Genomic DNA, 14,690 nt, shown 5'->3' on the forward strand with positions numbered 1-14,690 from the left:
AATAATCGCAGATGGGTTGCGCTGCAGGCTGGGTTCGGGGCCTTACCTTGAGGGAGGGAAGCTCCGGCTTCACCTCCTCAAGCACTGCACTGCTCCAGCAGTGTTGGTAGGTGCTCCTTCTCCTGCGCCGCGGATCGAATAAGTGGGCAGGCTGGGGCCGGTGATGCCTTCTTCCACAGCCTCAGTGAAGATGGCCGGCTCGCGCCTCCTGGCGACGGATTTGCTGACTTCTAGACACCGTCAGCCAATCGATGCGATCGTCAGGACGGGGTGAAGAAAATGCAGGAAGAGAGGGCCTTTTCCTATTTAGGTGACCATTCATTTAAATGGTGCCACGAACAGCTAGGTAAAGCTGCAGGCCAAGATAGAGCCTGTGCCTGAGGTTGGAGTGCCTCCCTTTGAGGATTACCAAAGGCACGGGGTGCTGTATGTGCCGGTGCGCATTTAACTCGCGCTTTGACAAAATTATAATCGCAGATGGATTGTGCTGCAGGCCGGGTCCGGGGCCTTACCTGGAGGGACGGAAGCTGCGGCTTCACCTCCTCAAGTGCTGCACTGCTCCAGCAGTGTAGGTAGGAGCTCCTGCTCCTGCACCGCGGATCGAATAAGCTCTTTGAGGTGGTCATAAGTGGTGTCCTATGTGATTTCTGATATGATATCATTACTGATGGGATCTAACATGTTCAAGGTTTTTTCACTAGATATTAAGGGGTTTGTTGCACTAAACGTATTCACATTAACTGGTCTTTAACTAACATTTTTCACTGAATTTCAAGGGTTTTGTTATGCTAAACCTTAACCATCTGTAATTCTGCCTTTTTGTCTGAAAACATAACTGATGTCATATAATTTGTAATCAATGTCTGTTCTTCAGCTACGCAACATCTGGTTTATCAAGTATTTCATCTTTTCTTGAGACGACTAAATAAGAATGGATTACTAATGATGTACTAGGATGAGGAAAAGAGATGTGGGATAAAGCTAGTGATTAGTGTTGTGGTTCTGAGAGAAGGAAGTGTGAGATGGGCAGTGGGGGAATGCAACAAAGAAGATTGTGTTGGGGTAGTTGGGGACTGTGACGGGGAAGAGGGATGTGGGGGTAAAGGTATGACTACTATTGGGTACTGGGACACGGAAGAGCTATATGGTGTAAAGGTAAAATTACCATTGGGTACTGTGACAAGGAAAAGGGAGGTGATGGTAAAGGTAAGATTTCATTTGTGCACTGGGATGAGGAAGAGAGAGGTGACAGTAAAATAGGATTAGTTATTAGGTACTGGGATAAGAAAATGGGATGTGGCGATAATGTTATTGATTTCCATTAAGGTACTGTGGTGAGGAAGAGTGAGGTATGTGTGGTAAGGGACTGTAAAACGGAAGAGTGAGGTGTGGTAGTGGGGACTGTGATGAGGAAGAGGGGGTGGGAGTAGTGGGGCACTATGATGAGGAAGTTTGAGATGGGGTAATGGGGGAATGTGAAGAAGAAGAGTGAGGTGTGGTTAGTTTGGGACTGTGATGAAGAAGAGTGAAGTGGGGTAGTTGGGGACTCTGAGGAGGAAGAGTGATGTGGGAGCAGTGGGGAAGAAGTATTTGGGGTAAATGTATGACTATTGATTGGTAATGGGACTGGGAAAAGGAATGTGGGATCAAGGTATGGTTAGCATTGGGTACTGAAATGAGGAAGAGGAATATGGGGTAAAGGTAAGGTTACCATTAGGTACTGGGAAGTGGAAGAGGATTGTATGTGTAATGACATGAATTACTATTGGGTACTGAGATCAGGAAGAGGGAGGTGGCAGTAAAGATAGAATTAATATTTAGGTACTGGGATAAGAAAGAGGGATGTGAGGGCAATGCTAGTGATTACCATTGGTGTCCTGTGACTAGGAAGAGTGAGGTATGTGTAGTAGGAGATTGTGACAAGGAAGAGTGAGGTTAGGTAGTGGGGGACTGTGACAGAAAAAGGGAGGAGGAAGTAGTGGTAGACTGTGATGAGGGAGAGTGAGGTGATGGTAGTGGGGAGACTGTGATGAGTAAGAGTGAGGTGGTGGTAGGTGGGGGTCTGTTATGAGGGAGAGTGAAATGGTGAGAGTGGGGGACTCAGACAAGGAAGAGTGAGGTGAGGCTGTGGGTCTGTGATGAAGAGTAAGGTGGGACAATAGCAGACTGTGATGAGGAAGAATGAGATGGGGTTAGTGCGGGACTGTGATGAGGAAGAGTGAGGTGAGGGTAGGGTGGTCTATGATGAGGCAGAGTGAGCTCAGAGGATCTGGGGACTGTGAGGAGGAAAACGAGGGGGTAGTGTGTAACTGTGATTGGGAAGAGAGATGTTGGGTTAGTGTGGCAGTGTAATGAGGAAAAGTGAAGTTAAGGCAGTGCAGGACTGTGACAAGGAAAATGAGGTGGGCCGGTGGAGGACTGTGATGAAGAAGAGTGAAGTTGGGGCAGTGGGGGACTGTGACAAGGAAGAGTAGGGTGTGGGTAGTAAGGGACTGTGATAAGGAAGAGTGAGGCGTGTTAGTGGGGGACTGTGATGAGGAAGAGTGAGGTTGGAGTAGTGGGAGATTGTATCAAATGTGAGTGAGGTTGGGTAGTGGGGCACTGTGATGGGAAAGAGGGAGGAGGAAGTAGTGGTAGACTGTGATGAGGGAGAGTGAAGTGGCAGAAAAGAGGGACTGTGACAAGGATTAGTGCAGTGGGGCTAGGTGGGGGACTGTGATGAGGATGAGTCAGGTGGGATAGAGGATGACTGTTAGGATGAAGAGTGCAGTGAGGCTGTGGGGTTTGGGTCAAGGAAGAAAAGGGTGGGGTAAGTGGGGGAATATGATGCAGAAGAGTGAGCTGGAGGTATGGGGGAATTATGATGAGGAAGACTGAGGTGAAGGGAGAGGGGGACTGTGATGAGGAAGAGTGACGTGGTGTGGTGGAGGGACTGTGATGAATGTGAAGGTAAAGGTAAGATTACCATTGGGTCCTGGGATGAGGAAGAGTGATGTTGGGGAATAGGTAACAATACTCTTCATTACCGAGATGACAAAGTGGTAGAGGTTTTGGTTGGGTTGCTAATTAGGTATTGTAATAAAGAAGAGGGAGGGGCGATAAAGTAGAAGTCTTCCCTGCTGATGTGAGTAGAAAAATAAGATCTTTACTTTTATGTCACGTGAAAACCGTGCCCAATCAAATAAAGAATATAGCAACCAAACATAGGCTTCCCTCTGTCTTTTGTTGGACATTTTATTCATGTAATTAAGCAATTATGAACGTTTAAAACAGCTTTAAGACCCCCCAAAATGAATAGCCCCCTAATATCCCATCCCAGACATTTTAAGTTAATTTAGGAAGCAAGCCTTGTAATTATTTATTTTATATTAAAACAAAGAATGCTTCCTAAATTATTAAATTATGTCTCTTCCCCTAACTAGCAATCACAGTGATTGCTACATCTCAATATATTATAGTTATAATTTATTTACTCTTTTTTTTGCCACTTAAATTGAATCGAGATCTCAAAATAATGGTCGGAAAACAAACTACACTATTCCCAAACTCCAAGCCATCACAAATCATCCTTTCTTACCCTGACCACATGTTGTCTAGCCTCAAAATTACCCTAATAATACCCCTTATATAATTTGAGGGCAGTTTCCAAAAACAATGCAAGATCTGGAATCTCCAATTGCGTAATGACAGATTTTTCAGAAATGAAAAGCTTTGGCACCAGCAATGCATAATGGGTGGTGTAACTCACTTTGTGGGTACAGGAGCAACCTGCTCTATGCCAAATAAAAAAGAAACAATTGGATGGATTTAGCCATACCAACAAAGGATTTCCTTAAAGCGCTTTATGCCCAACTTTGGCACAAATCCATCTAGCGGTTTGGTCTGCGCATATCAGCAAAAACTCAACATTTTCCCTATTGGAAAATGGATGGGAAAGAGAAAAAACACACAGTTTATTTTTACGCTATATATCTTTTGAAATGTGACATGGATTGCACAAAGTCTTGCAGTTTTGTGGGGCCTGGTCCTCAGATTATCGGGGTAATTCATAGATTTCAGCACAGAGGCAGCGCACGCGAGCGGCGCAGAGAGGGATCGTGCGCCAGCGTGCACCAGCCGTGTGCACTAAACAGCATTCTGGCGCACCGCATATTCATGGAATTTCCAAGCCATAATGAGCGCTGGTGCAGAGAACATCCCTTGCGCCAGTTACGCCCCCAAGAACGCCCCTTGCGCAAGGAAAAGCCATTGAAATCCCCAATGCAGCGCAAAGGCCCGCGCTAACCCTGGATCAGCTTATAGGTCCGCTACACTGCAATCACGTGAGCGGGGAACGTATAATTCTGGGGTGTGCTGGAATTATCACACGCGACAGGGCTTGTGTTTGCGGGGTACTTGTATTTGTTTGGTGCGCGTGGAGAATCACAAGCGATAGGCCTTGTGCGAGCGGGGTACGTGTATTTCTGGGGGTGCGCGTGGAGAATCACACGCGACAGGCCGTGTGCGGGCGGGGTACGTGTATTCTGAGGGGTGCGCGGTGAGGATCACATGCGAAAGGCCTTGTGCGAGTGGGGTACGTGTATTTCTGGGGTGAGCAGGAAGTTTCACACGCGATAGGCCCTGTGCGAGCGGGGTACGCCTATTTCTGGGGTGCGCGGGAAGTTTCACATGCGATAGGCCCTGTGTGAGTGTGGTACGTGTATTTCGGGGGTGCGCATGGAGAATCACACGCGATAGGCCCTGTGTGGGCGTGGTACGTGTATTTCGGGGGTGCGCGTGGAGAATCACACACAATAGGCCTTGTGCGAGCAGGGTACATGTGTTTCGGGGGTTGCGCGTGGAGAACCACTCGCAATAGGCCTTGTGCGAGCGGGGTATGTGTATTCTGGTGGGTGCGCGGGGAGAATCACACGTGAAAGGGCTTGTGCGAGCGGGATACGTCTATTTCTGGGGTGCGCGGGAAGTTTCACATGCGATAGGCCCTGTGCGAGCGTGGTACGTTTATTTCGGGGGTGCACGTGGAGAATCACGTGATAGGCCCTGTGCGAGTGGGGTACATGTATTTCAGGGGTTTGTGTGGAGAACCACACGCGATAGGCCTTGTGCGAGCGGGGTACGTGCATTCTGAGGGTTGCGTGGGGAGATTCACAAGTGAGTTGGCAGTGTGGGTCCACCGAGGTGTGCCCTCTACCCCCTCCGCAGCCCCTGCAGGAAGTCCACACAACAGGGGACTACCCTGCACCCCTGGTCATGTACCGTAGGCTGCCCATCAACCCTGGCCATGCCTCCCAGCCAGCCCACATGTCACCATGCACCAGTGAGCACCGACTCATGTCCTCCTGCACCCCCACCCATCCATCATTGACAGGCACCTGCCAGCAGGCCTCGACTCATGTCCCCCTGCACCCTCTCCCACCCATCATTGACGGGCACCTGCCAGCAGGCCCCGACTCATGTCCCCCCACCCACTCACCCACCCAGCAGTGACAGGCACCTGCCAGCAGGCCCCGACTCATGTCCCTGAACCCCCATCCACCCATCATTGACAGACAACTGCCAGCAGGCCCCGACTCATGTCCCCCCACCCACTCACCCACCCAGCAGTGACAGGCACCAGCCAGCAGGCTCCAACTCATGTCCCCCTGCACCCCCTCACCCACCCATCATTGATGGCCACCTGCCAGCAGGCCCCGACTCATGTCCCCCTGCACCCCCACCCACCCATCATTGACAGGCACCTGCCAGCAGGCCCCGACTCATATCCCCCCACCCACTCACCCCCCCAGCAGTGACAGGCACCTGCCAGCAGGCCCTGACTCATGTCCCCCCACCCACTCACCCACCCAGCACTGACAGGCACCTGCCAGCAGGCCCCGACTCATGTCCCCCTGCACCCCCACCCACCATTCATTGACAGGCACCTGCAAGCAGGCCCCGACTCATGTCCCCCCACCCACACACTCACCCAGCAGTGACAGGCACCTGCTAGCAGGCCCCGACTCATGTCCCCCCCACTCACCCACCCATCATTGACAGCCACCTGCCAGCAGGCCCCGACTCATGTCTCCCTGCACCCCCACCCACCCATCATTGACAGGCACCTGCCAGCAGGCCCTGGCTCATGTCCCCTCACCCACTCACCCACCCAGCAGTGACAGGCACCTGCCAGCAGGCCCCGACTCATGTCCCCCCACCCACTCACCCACCCAGCAGTGACAGGCACCTGCCAGCAGGCCCCGACTCATGTCCCCCTGCACCCTCACCCACCCATCATTGACAGGTACCTGCCAGCAGGCCCCGACTCATGTCCCCCCACCCACTCACCCACCCAGAAAGTGACAGGCACCTGCTAGCAGGCCCCGACTCATGTCCCACCACCCACTCACACACCCATCATTGACAGCCACCTGCCAGCAGGCCCCGACTCATATCTCCCTGCACCCCCACCCACCCATCATTGACAGGCACCTGCCAGCAGGCCCTGACTCATGTCCCCCCACCCACTCACCCACCCAGCAGTGACAGGCACCTGCCAGCAGGCCCCGACTCATGTCCCCCACCCACTCACCCACCCAGCAGTGACAGGCACCTACTAGCAGGCCCCGACTCATTATCCCACTGTACCCCCACCCACCCATCATTGACAGGTACCTGCCAGTAGGCCCCGACTCATGTCCCCCCACCCACTCACCCACCCATCATTGACGGCCACCTGCCAGCAGGCCCCGACTCATATCCCCCCCACATGTCATGACGATCCACAAGCATGGCCCTTATGGCCACCCAATTCACACCCCATGCCACCCCAGTCCAAACACACAACCAGGTATTACATCCAGCCCACAATGAAATCCCCATTACATGAGACATACCAAATGGAAAGTATGGACATCAACACATTTCCGTCACACCCACACAATGGGTCCATGTGATTGAGAAAACACACATTGTGACATGCATGAAACCAAAGAGAGAATACCAGACATTGAACTGGGAAATAAAAATGTATTGAACACAAAAGCAAGGGAATTAAATGAAACACAGAAAAATGGAAATAAATAATGAAAATCTGCATGTTCAAAATATAAACCAAAGAAGCATGAAAGCAAAATCCAAATCAATCTAAAAGTACATGTCCAAAGTATCAGTCTGGAAAAACAAATCCAAAGTGGAAAAACAACCATTGATCCATGAAAAAAAAAAATAAGAAGCCAAATCCAATGTCAAACTATTTACAAAGTACAAATCCAGGGTCCATGTGCCCAATCTTGTAAATGAAACCTATAAAAATAAAAACTACCTAGTGAAGAACTATATACAAAAACGTGGGGCATTGTCCAAGCGTCCCAAAAGAAATAAAAACAGAAAGGAAACCTCCCACTAACTACCTATATACAATGGTGGCGGGCAAGTCCTACGGCTCACTCTGTGATGTTGTGGGCCAGGGCATTATCGAACTTCATGTCAATTGCTTGGAGGCGGGCCTCTGCCCTGGCCCCAAGGTCTCGCAGGGATGCAGTCATGGCCTGTTCCAACTCCCTGTGAGTTGCCTTGAGGCGCTCAGCCCGCCTCAACGCCCTGCACATGGAGAACTCCGCCCTGACCATGGTGAGCCGCGCCTCTTCCGCCCGCCGCCGCTTCGTACTTATCCGCTAGCCCAACCACAGCCACACGGAAGACACTCCCATTCCAGGGTCCACCTGCCCTCTGGCTGATGCCTGCCCCTCTGATGTTGATGGCCCAGAGCCATCATCGCTCCCACCTTGAGCCTGCTGCTGCTGCTGTCCATGTGCCCTGACCGATGATGCCTGCACATCCTCCATCTGCTGGTCTCCAGTTGGTGGGGTGTCCACCCCTGCTGGACCGGCGACTCCCAACTGTGGCAGGGATGGGATCTCCACCAAGCTGGCTGTGTTGGTCAGGCCAGGTCCACAGGGGGCCCTGGTGGAATCTGGGCCGGAAGACGGCAGGGAGAATGACTGGTGCATAGTCTCCACAGAGGAGAAGAGGTCTGCCAGAGTGCGGGACACATGTAGGAACCCTCCGACCATGGCCCCTCCCAACTGTGCCACGTTGCCACGCAGCTCTTCGTGATGGTGTGCGTGGTCCCCCCAGGAAGCACGCACATCATCACTAAAGACACGCGTGCGCAACTCAACGCCAATCAGGACAGAGCCCATATGGTCATGGGACTCCTCATCCACAGGTAGTGGAGAGCCCGATGACGTGGGCCTCCCCCCCTACCTGTGGACGTGCCTGGAACGGGGCATCCCTGCTGGTGCATGGTGGTGCAGTCACAGGGTCAGGGACAGCGACATGCACAGGCCCCTCCGCGGCGACTTGTTCTGCCTCCTGACCCTGGCCCTGGACTGCACCACTTGCACCAGTGTTACTACCCCACCAGGCCCCATGTGCGGCTCAGTAGCGGGCTCCTCCTCCTCTGTGGAGACCACCAACCTGGATGTCTCCACACCTTTTTCCACCATTGCAAGCCCCTGTGGGGGCTCACCCGTCCCTTCCGCTACAGCCGTAGTGGCACACGCGGCACCAGTCCCCTCGATCCCGGATGATGGCAATTCCTGGGAGGGTGGCTGGGCCTTGCGTCACCACCCAGTGGAGGCATCCCCGCCGCTGTGCTCCACAGCGCCGTCTCTGCCCTCTTCTTCACTCGATGCTGCGTAGAGGGAGACATAGAACACAAGCGTCAGGGTACTGTACAATAGTCCCATAGACAGGAAGCAATAACACATGAGTGGCACTGTCAAACGTCACTTCCATCCTGTCCCTCCACAACACATGGGTCAATGCAGGCAACACACATGCAGAAACAGGCACGGCGCATGCAATCAACAACAGCATCCATGTACAAGGGCCTCTATTGACATAAATGTTGCCTTAAAACTCACGTGCATCATGGCTCATACTGATCCCATGCACGCACATCACCGGAGGGTCATGAATCATGGCTCGTACACCACAGACACAGTGGATACAAAGGTGACTAGACTGAATAAGTGAATCTACACATCATCACGGACATGTGTCATGCATCCATGGCATTTCAAAGTCACACACACGCTTCTCAGACACACAGACATGTACACCATACATGTACATGAGAGCAGTACCCATCTGTCACCCCCCATCCATGTCCAAGAACAGGGACAGGCATGCAGTCATGTGTGCATTCCGCATGCTGCTCCCCATGTTGCATTGGAACACATGCACCATCCATGTGGTTCACGCATTACTGGTCTCACATGCATTACCGTGATGTCCCTGCACACACACATCCATACATGGCCTATGTTACACAGACAGGCCAGTAGCTGACTACCAGCACACTGCAACATGCCCTGTTTCACACAGCAATGCATGGCCATTTACCGCTCAACTCCAGATGGGTCTTCCTCTGAAGGATCTGGGTGTGGAGCGCTGGGCATATGCATTCCAGGACCCTCATCTGGATGTTGGTCAGGCTGACCCGGCACTCCTCTGCATCCTCTGTCTTCATGAGGTGCCAGGCCTTGTTGAGGGTCCTGGACATGAAGTCCTCCCAGCGCTTCTGGACGTGCTTGATGTCGCGGGTTGCCACCCCCTCTGCATTGATGGCAACCACTACGTCCTCCCAGATCCTCTCCCGTCCTTCCTTATTGCCACGTGATGGTGTGAAGAGGGCATCATAATGCCCCAGAACTTGCTCCACCAGAAAAACCAACTTCCATTCTCAATGAAGCTGGTGGCCCTCTGCCTCTCTGGCTGGGGATCGCCAGTGGTCTCGGATGGTGTTTGTCCCGACATGGTGACCCCCGAGGCAGGTGTGGGTGGGCAACTGGGTCCTGGGGCTGGGCTGTGGATCGATGGTATCCCAGTCGGGAGTCTTCTGTTCCAGCAGGGGTGGACACAGCAACTGGACACCTGCAGATGGCTGACGTGCAGGCACCAAATAGCAGGGCACGTGGGCAGCAGGCAGACAGGCAGCAGATGGCAGGAGGGCAGGTGCTCGGGGCTGGGGGGAAGGAAAATGGCCTTTTGGGCAGGAGTGTGGTCTTCCATGTGTTGTCGCGTGGCCCGCTTGATACGGAGTGATTTGGCACGTGAAAAAAGTGCACATCAGCGTGTAATTCGAGGAAAGGCCCTTAGCGCGTAAGCGTTTTTGGGGTGCCTGTGCATTACGTGACCCGTCATCTTCCCCCCGAGGTCACAGACAGCCCTTCTAGAGCACTAGGGTACGAATTCCATCTGGTACCCTACCCCTTTCACCCCAATTGCCCAGGACAAGTGTTTACTGCAACTCCCATATGCACAACAACATCAGTGCCATGGTTGAGAGGCGACCAAGCAGTAAGGGAGGCAAAGGTGGCCGACCTCCAAAAGGTTGGCATGGTAGGGGATGTGGCCAGGATTTGCAGGGTGCCCCAAGAGGCCAGTGTGTGGAGGACCAATCGGGGCCACCTATGTCCCCTCCCAATGGTTGTGGGAAATGTAGCTGACACTATCCCAGCTCAGCCCTTGTTAAACCATCCCATATCGTCAACTGAACCGGCACAGGATGACTCCCAGGCTGACTTCTGACTCAACAAGTTTAAGCCACGTGTGGTGGTGAAAGTTGCTATCACCAGGCCACGTGGATCTGGGGCAGCAATGTCATCTGCTTCCCCAAGTAGCAAGGGTGAGGAGGCTGCAGGGGCAGCTGCAGCTCAATCCACCCCAGCTCTGAGTCTCCCAGCCGGGACAGTGTTGGTCCAAGTCCTTCACACCGAGGTTGGTCCTACCAACATCACCCTGCAGCTAATGTCTGCATTGAGACCTTTATTCATTGTGCCTTTGCAAACTTCAAGTACCCAGTCTACCTGCGCTTCTGCCCCTACCAACCAGAGCGGCGTAAGCCACTCAGGATCCGCACCACCTTCAAAGAAGAAGAAGGGTGCTCTTGCACTACAGGCTGGGACCTCAGACACGGCTACACACTCCGGCACTGACGCCGAACTAGATGCACTTGTGGCCTATGTGTTGGCACATAGCCGCGAAATGGTGGTGACTGCAGGGTGCAAGACTACACCTGCTCAACATAGGACCCACTGGCAGACCATCGCGGACCACATTAGTGCCCTTGGATTTGTGAGGCGCACAGCTGATGATTGCTATAAGCTGTGGAATGACCTGAAACGCAGAGCAAAGAACAAGCTGGCTTCCAATCATGCCTCTACTCTGGTGACTGGCGGTGGGTCTCCACCAGAGGATGACCAATTGACTGAACATGAGTCTGTCACTGGAGCCTTCGTTACAGAGACCTACCAGATTTTGAAGCATTGTCTGGTGAGTGTCCATGCATGTGTGTGCAATCCATGTGTATGTTGCTTGGGTGATGTGTTCTGATTGAGTGCCAGGTGAGGCTGTATAGTCATGACTGGTATGGCCCATCCATGAGGTCCCTCAAAACTATTCCCCAGCCTTTGGTTTGGGTATGACAGTATCCCTTCTGACCACAGCTGCCAATTTCCACCAGATTACTGCAGTTGCCCTTCAACTGTCATCTTGCAACTACATTGTTCAAAATGTTTTCCTGTTCATTCAGCCTGATTGTTTCAATCCTTGCCATTTCTAGGACACATTTTTTTGACATACTGCCACATATGTGACATACTTCTGTCATACATTACACCCCACAATGGCCCACATTTATTACCTTGTTATGGGAATGATTTAACCATTCAGGCTGATTGAGTAATGGGCTGGACACAATCATTTTTGGGCCCTGTTTGAATGTTGAACATGACTGTTGTGTTCTGTCATGGTGAAGTGACCAACCATTGATGTATTCATCTGCCTGACATCACTGTATCAGTGAACACTGGATGTGTTGCAGCGTGTGGCACATTTATTTTTTGTCACACTATTTTGCATGTTTCATCTCATCATGTCCGTCTCACATGGATGGGTGACAGTACTCATTTCCTACCATATGGCTGTAGTTGTCAAATGTACCATGGCTATGCTACGTGACATCTGTGTGATGCCATGCGTCATGTATGTGTATTGGACATGCCACTCACAGGCTAATGTGTGCTGCCAGTGAGATCCAGCATGCTGCACTTGTGCTGCTTTTCCATCTTGGAGTCCTCAGTGTGTGCTTTTTGGCTCCCTTTCCAACTCATTGACAGTGCATGCATGCCAGAGTTATATTCATGTGGGACATGTGCAATTTATGTACTGGATCTCTGTCTCGTCAGGCCTATGTGTGTGCAATGGTACTCATGCCTGTTTCCATTTGTTGTCTTTCATGTTTTTGCAAGTGATGAGGTACTTGATGCTGTTGAGGAGGAGAAGATGGCGCAGACCCAGGAGGAATCTCAGCCACAACCGGGCACCAGTGGAGGACATGGGGTGGTGGTGGGTGAAAACCCAATCCTCCTGCAGACCATACTGTCCACGGGTGTCTCTGGGTACACCTCCGCAGACCTCTATGAATCAGGTGCTGAATCGGACAGTGAGACATATGTGCCATCGCAGGTGAGCGTTTCTGGCAGGGATGCTGTTCTGTCCAACCCACCTGCACCGGGGGTAGACCCCTCTATGGGGATGTCAGTGTTGGAAAGTTGGCCTGTGGTGGTTACGGATGCAGGGACACATTCCACAATATTCCTCCTGTTCCTGGACCAGCAAATCAAAGGAGGAATGCAGTCCTACAGCCTCAGGCAGTGCCAGCACAGCAAGGTGCAGATCGCCTTGCCCCAAGTGTGGTGCCCTTCAACGCGGTGGCCGTGCGCCACCAGGCAATACAGTGTGGGAGAACTCCATGTACAGTATTGCAGCACAACAGGGAGCAGCGTGTGAAATGATGGCTCAGGCAATGGATAGGGTGGCCACTTCCATTCTTCCCCCTGAAAGGCAGATGAAGCTCCAGCAGCAGGCAACAGACTCCATTTGCCACTCACACAGGGAGGACATGTTGGCGTCCAACAAGGACCGACAAACTGGACTGGAGGCTCTGCACGAAGCCATATCTGTAGAGTCACAGGCCCACAGGGAAGCCCTGAGGTTAGAACACGGGTTCCTCAGAGATACTGTGGGTGAACTTGAGGCTTCCCAGAATTTTAGGTCAGAACAGCAGCTGGAGCAGCTCACACGTTCACTCTCAGCTGAGCTCCAGGCAACCCGTGCAGAGTTCCGGGCATCACGCGAGGCCATTCAGGCAGAAATGCGAGCAACCCGTGAGGTGCTGCATGGTGATCTCCGTACCATCATCCTGCAGAACCAAACCTTCCAGACCCGCATGCTTGCTGCCATGGAGGACCATACCAGGGCTTTGCGTGGGCTGCCTCCCATGTCACGGCCACCTCCTGATGTAGCAGCAGAGGGTGAAGAGAGCGACGGCAGTTCTCCCACTGTAGCGTAGCTGTGCAGGCCATGAGCCCATGGAGGTATTTTTTTTTCTCAACATCCACACATGTGGGTGTTGGGGTGCACCCTGTACCTTGAACCTCCTGGGTGGCCTCTCCCCCTCCCCCTGGTCCACACATTTATATATTTTTCTTACGGTGTGTTGCTTTGTGTGGCTCCCATGGGCATCCCCTGTGTATTCCAGCTGGGCACATGCAGGCTTGTCCTGTCTTTGGGTTAGATGCTTGGTTTCCTGACACACACACCCCTCCTGCTTCCCCTTTCCATGGGCTTGCAAAGGGTGTGACCAAGTGACAGTAATTTACACAATGACATTGGGCTCCCATGAGTTGTGTGGGCAGTCTGTAGTCAAAACTGTGTGTATGTCCCTAGTGGGGATTGTTGTTGGATTCTACACTGCATGGTGTATTGATATGTGCTTGTGCATCCATGTCTTTCTCCTTATATACATGTAGGTTCTTCATGTCTTCACAAGGCCATCTCCTTTGCAGATGCAGTTCGTGTTGTATGCAGTACACTGAGACATTTGCCTGACAGCAACACTCTGCAGTTGGAAGGGGTCGATGTGCTGCCTTAGTCAGGATGTGAGACTGCACTACTTATATTTTTTACAGTCATATGTTGACACAGTTCATCCTGAACTGATGTTTTGTGTTGCTGGTAAGTATTTGTTCATGGGTGCTGTTTCTTATTGATTGCTGAGCGCATATTGTCTGTGGCCTGTTTACATTAGGGACAGTGCACTTTGTGACACTTGTGTCATGGGTTGTGCATTCATTTGGTTGCTTTCACATTGCATGCCATGGTGTGTTGGGGAGCTGAGATAGGGAGGGGTTGGGTGACATGGTACTATTTTGATGTGGTATTTTGCAAGAGGGTAGTCATTCCTGCTGCATGAATGTGTGTCTTTTTGTGACACAACATTGGGTGTTTTTAAGTAGATAGGGATGCACACAATGTAACACTTCCAGATGAACAATCTCAGGCTGGTATGGTTGTGACAGTTGACTGTCCCTTTTGTCATCATCATTGATTGTCCACTGGTATGTCCCAGGCCTGTGTGCACTCTGCAGGGATGGGATTTTAGGTGAAGTAATTTGCCACAGCTGGGTACGCGCTGCCTCACCACGTGCCCTTTCACCTCCCATGCGCAGCGGCCGTGCATGTGGTTCGTGATGTGGGGGCACCACCATGTCCACCTGCACGCCCCGGTGGGTTGCAACGTTGTGCAGGACACATGCTGCCACTATGATCCTGCACACTACTGGGGGCGCATATAGCAGCTG

Source organism: Ambystoma mexicanum, chromosome 1q (assembly GCF_040938575.1).
Source record: "Ambystoma mexicanum isolate Mex_15411 chromosome 1q, UKY_AmexF1_1, whole genome shotgun sequence".
Classification (NCBI taxonomy): Eukaryota; Metazoa; Chordata; class Amphibia; order Caudata; family Ambystomatidae; genus Ambystoma; species Ambystoma mexicanum.